Raw genomic sequence first — 6,000 nt, 5'->3', positions numbered from 1 at the left:
GACTGTTACTTCTGCTTGGTTCCTCCTCTTTCCGGCGGAATAACGAAGCGAAAGAAGTCGAGAATAGTCTACCCAAACATTCCGTCTGCATTGAGACCAGTTCCACATGGTGAGGGACTTCCTATTCCAGAACCTCCAGCAGAATATTCTCTTGATTCATCTGACGAAGACAAAGGTGAGTCGACCTGTTCTTCTCCTGGTCCATCAGCATGCAGTGATCCAGATTTTCACTGTGGTGCATCATCAACCCCACACAGAATAACACAGGAAGAACTAAACGACCTGATTCGTGATTTGGACTTATCAAAGAACAAGGCAGAATTGCTAGGATCAAGACTCCAACAATGGAATCTTCTAGAAGAAGATGTCACAATTACTGCATATCGAAAGCGCCACCAGCAATTGGAGCCTTTCTTCAGAAAGGAAAGTAATCTGATATTCTGTTCCGATATTGAGGGCCTCATGAATGCTTTAAAAATCACTCATGACCCACAAGAATGGAGACTATTTGTAAACTCTTCGAAACTGAGTCTCAAGGCTGTGCTTTTGCACAATGGAAACATTCTTCCATCTATTCCAGTAGCGTATGCTGTCCACATGAAAGAGACATACGATAACTTAAGGCAGCTACTGAATTCCATTGAGTATAACAAGTACAGCTGGCACCTCTGTGGTGATTTGAAGGTAGTTGCCCTTTTAATGGGAATGCAGCAAGGATATACAAAATACATGTGTTTCTTATGCGAGTGGGATAGCCGAGCAAGGGAAATGCACTACATGAGGAAGGAATGGACTCACAGGCAGAATGTAGCCATTGGAGAGAAGAATATCCAACACCCAGCTCTGGTTGAGGCTCAGAAAATCTTGCTACCACCCCTTCACATCAAACTAGGTTTGATGAAGAACTTCGTGAAAGCCATTGACCGGACTTTGCCAGCATTCCGATACCTGCATGAAAAATTCCCTCGACTCAGCGAAGCAAAGATTAAAGAGGGAGTTTTTGTGGGTCCTCAGATTCAAGAGCTTTTCAAAGATGACCGGTTCAACAACTTGCTGGAAGGTGACGCGAAACAAGCATGGAATGCTTTTCGCCTAGTTTCTACAAACTTCCTCGGAAATGTTAGGGCAGAAAACTATAAGGAACTAGTAGAAGACATGTTGATGAAGTATAAGAAACTTGGCTGCAATATGTCTCTAAAGATTCACTTCCTTCATTCCCATTTGGATTTCTTTCCTAGCAACTGTGGTATTGTTAGTGATGAACACGGCGAACGTTTTCATCAAGATATCGCAACAATGGAACAAAGATACCAGGGAAAATGGTCCACTACAATGCTGGCTGACTACTGCTGGACACTCCTCAGAGATGCTCCCGAACAGCTGTACAAGAGACAGGCGAAGAAATCTAAGATGTAGTCAATGACTTGATTTTTATAGGTAGGCTATTACAGTTGACCTTTTACTATTGGAATGCATTTCGTTATGTAAGCATTAATTTCTTGCAGATTACAAAAAAACTAGAGCCAATTTTGCAATTTGACTGTCATATTCGTGTTCAGCACATAAAAATTGATAAGAATTGACTAATTTTATTTCAGTAACATGACTTTTGTAAAAATTTGTTGTCCAGTGTATTTGATCATTTCGTTTTCACAATAAAATAAAGATGTTAAAACAGCGATAATATGTTTAAATAGTAAGAAACTGGACGTACATTATTTTTAAGTCAGATGAACTATCGAACGATTTTTTTATGATGATATTGATTTTAGCTTCGTCTAATGGATTCCAGTCATTTAAAAACAAGAATTAACGATCTATTTCTGACCTGATCAATAAGATAAATATTGCACGAGTCCAGAAAATGACAGCTGACGAATATATAGTGTACCTCACTGTTAATTTATGACAGACTGAAGAGCTGCCAGCTCGTGGATTAAATACAGATTGCGCGATTAATTCTGATTTTCGTTTCAATTTTCAGTGTTCGTTTCTTTATCCCAGTGCATGTCAATTGCATTCTCCTACGTGATACACCGCACTAATATTTGCTTTATAATAACCAAACAATTTCGCTTTTCTCTAGTAACATTTGTTCTGTTAGGTTTACATCTGTTAATTGGATATTTGAACAGTAGTCCAATTTCGCGAATTCATTTGAAATGTAAGAACCCTTCGTTGTTAACATAGCAGACACCTTTAGCATAGCATATTTTAGAGCAAAGCCACGAAACATGCAATGTTCCTGATATTTGTGAACAAACACTAATGTGCTTTCAAGAAATTGTTTAGCAGCTATCTTAATCAATCATTCGTGAAATATAGAAATAGAATTATCTCGAAAAAGCTTTAATGCACCTGAATAGGAATGGACTCTACATATTTTATCACTGCGACAGAGAGATTCGATAAGACGATAAGCTCTGTCATTTCAAGTAAAATGAAATAAAATCTAAAGATAATATCGTTTGCTGCTCTACATTCAAACTCAGATCTCGTCATGCGCTTTGGAAATGTCTGCTGAATAGTATATATGGTTCTGTCCGTGAGTTTATCAGTAATCCCAATACTGCCAGATGAAACATAAAATGGATCAGAGATTACTCGTCATAGCGATACTTGTAAGCTTTAAATACTTCATATCAGCGCAGAAGTCAACAGAGAGACTGTACAGTGATCTTCTCCAAAACTACATAAAAGGAGTTCGTCCAGGTATCGAATCTAACTGTTCATTAAATGTAAATATCAGTTTGACAGTTGGTGCATTGTTGAATATAAACAGTGTTGAAGAAACCATGGCTGTCTCGGGATATTTAACAATGTATTGGAGAGACGAACGGTTAAAATGGAATGCAACCGAATACGATGGACTTTCATCACTATTAATTGACCCAAATCTCCTTTGGACACCAAGAATCGTATTGATTAACCCTGCCAAGCGATTTCAAATGTTTGGAATTTATTCCACAGAGGTACGTGTGAATTTTGATGGTTACATGGTTTGGAGCGCCGGAGACTTGATGGAAACAAATTGTAAAATTAATATCAGAAACTATCCATTTGACATTCAAATCTGCGATATAAGTATTGCACCATGGGGATACTTGGAGAATGAAGTTAATCAGACTACGTTCTTCTCTACACAATATCAGAACTCTCCTCTTGGTAACGGTGAATGGGAACTTGTAAAACGGACCAATGTCGACTGGGTGTCAGAAGGATACAAAGCGTCAAATTTTACGTTGCATTATAAAAGAAAATACCAATTTGTCCTGATAAATATTATGTCTCCTATTATTGTCCTGAATGTCATTAATATGGTAGTCTTTCGGATTCCTCCAAATTCTGGAGAGCGGATTTCATTTTCTGTGACAGTCCTTCTTTCATATGTTGTATTTCTTACCATTGTCATGGATAGTATTCCTAAAACATCAAATCCAGTGTCACTTCTAAGCATATTTCTCATTGTCAGAATGATCTTAAGTGCGTGCATAACCATGGAAACCATTTTCATAGTACAAGTTAGTGACAGATCACCAAGTATTCCGATTTCGGATTGGATCGTCTACTTGGTGCACAAGTCCAGAAAAAGTGAGCCTCAACAACAGACATGGGCTGAACCAGTCGAAAATGTACCGGAGAGAGTCAAGTCACCTGAAAATAAGTCAAGAAATGCAAGGATAGAATCCATTGATAATGTTTGTAGTTTTTGTACAGGTCGTAGTTATACGAGGTCCAAGCAACTTACGTGGGAAGAGGTAGCAGTTTGCCTCGATAGAATTTTGTTTTTAATCTTTCTTTTTGTGGCGTTACTTTTTGAGATTTTGGTAATCGCTTTCATTATTATTTATGTATAAAATCGTCAACTGTAATTGTTCTTTTTCAAGCGACCAACGGCTTTTTTCTCAAAAAGAAGGAAGTAAAATTATGCAGAAATTTCTGAATGGTAGTACCATTTCGTTCCGTTTTCTAATATTGGCACTAATGTTCGAGTGCAATGTGAAAGGGTCTGAATACATTGTTCTTACTTTATGCATTTCGTTAAACCTGCTAATGAATTTAACACCAAGTAAAATCGAAAATGACGCAGCTGCACGTGCGGCAAGGTGGTTATCTTAAGATATATGCATATGACGTAACATGGATCAATGAACCTGAAGTTACAATGCCGGAGAAGGAGAATAATTCTGCTATTGTGCAAAGAGCATGCTGTAAAATACGGATGCTCGTCGAGTTCTCTTTGACTGTTATTAAGAGAGACCAGGTGTCGGCAACCTACGCCATGCGACGGGCAGCAAAACAATGTTACTCTCTTACTGGTGGAACGCACTCGTTGATTTTGTAATTAATTCGGAAAAAGTGGCACGCCATGTAAAATAGGTTGCCGACCCCTGGGATAGACTTATATGTGATTGTTGATCGGGAAGTGGTTGCTATGAAGTGGTAATTGAAGCTTATACTCCGAAATGTGGGAAGATATTTCTATTATGTTCGTCCGGTGGTATTAATGTTTAAAAATCATTTGAATCTCTTAAAGATTGTACATGATGGGCCTCGCATTTGTTGACTTCTGATCAAAAAGATAATTTGGTTTAAATCGCAAAATAGTTACCTATCAAATATGAAAAGAGTAAATGAGATTGTCACAGGTGACGAGACATGGATTTATTTTTCTGAACCCGAGTCAAGAGAAAATAATAGTGTTTGGGTCGGAGAAAACGAATAGAGGCCACAAATACTCAAAAGTAGTCGGACTTTATATAGTGTTTTAAACGCCTTATTATGCGATACAAAAGACCATGTCGTCCAGGTACTTGTACCTGACTGTGCGTGTGTCACTGGACATTTTTACGCCTCCAAAGTGTTGCCAAAGGTTGTTGAACACTATTGAACTAGCTGTCCGTGCACTGGTGCACGAGGTATCCATCCACTCTCTGACAATGCAACATCACAAAACTTCGCCATCTTCAAAGACTACCTGAAGGACCACAGGATCTAAACTTGGCAACGTCCTCCAAATATCCCGATTTAGCTTCAAGTGATGAAGGCTGAATCTTGATATTACATTTTTCCTGACGGGCAGGTGATTTAAAATCAACCGTGCATTTGAAAGCGCAGTTTCCAAGTTTATGAACAACATACTAAATATTGAATACAAAATAGCAATAAATAATTGGATACTCAGACTGAAAATGTGTTAAGACGTGTATGGGTACGATTTGGAGCAGACATACTGGGGGAGTACTGGGAGAATATGTACTGGAGGAGTGCTTGGAGAAGATGTACTGGGGGAGTACTTGGAGTGGATGTACTGGATGAGTACTTGGAGAAGATGTACTGGGGGAGTACTTGGAGTGGATTACTGGAGGAGTACTTGGAGAAGATGTACTGGGGGAGTACTTTGAGTGGATGTACTGGAGGAGTACTTGTAGAAAATGTACTTGGGGAATACTAGAAGATGTACTGGGGGAGTACTTGGAGATGATGTACTGGAAGAGTGCTTGCTGAGGATGGACTGGAGGAGTATTTGGAGGGGATGTACTGGGGAGTACATGGAGGGGATGTACTGGCGGAATACTTGGAGAGGATGAATTTGGGGAGTTCGTTTGTTGGTGGATTTACATATGTAAAGTTCGGTAATAAAACACGTTGTAAGAGCAATACTATTCGGAAGGTTTTAAGTACCCCTCGTATCAACATGCCGAAAAGTAAATAATAAATAGCATTTAATAATTGTATAATCAGACTGATAGCCTTCTGTAGACGTAAATGGTGAGTACAATGAGAATACGAACTTACGTACTGTTCACTAATGCATAACAATCTATTATAGCGCATTCATATTCGTAAGCTTTTTAAATCCACATCGGAAGACGTAAACTGTTTCATTTTTGTCAATACTTTTGAAAATTATGCATGATTTTACGTATCGCGAATTAAGTGTACATATTGCATTCATATTGTCATTGAGAGACAATAGTAATGAGGACATTACTAGCA

The sequence above is a fragment of the Sinohyriopsis cumingii genome, chromosome 3 (assembly GCF_028554795.1).
Source record: "Sinohyriopsis cumingii isolate HCF-2022 chromosome 3, ASM2855479v2, whole genome shotgun sequence".
NCBI classification, from domain to species: domain Eukaryota; kingdom Metazoa; phylum Mollusca; class Bivalvia; order Unionida; family Unionidae; genus Sinohyriopsis; species Sinohyriopsis cumingii.
This window is presented reverse-complemented; position numbering follows the sequence as displayed.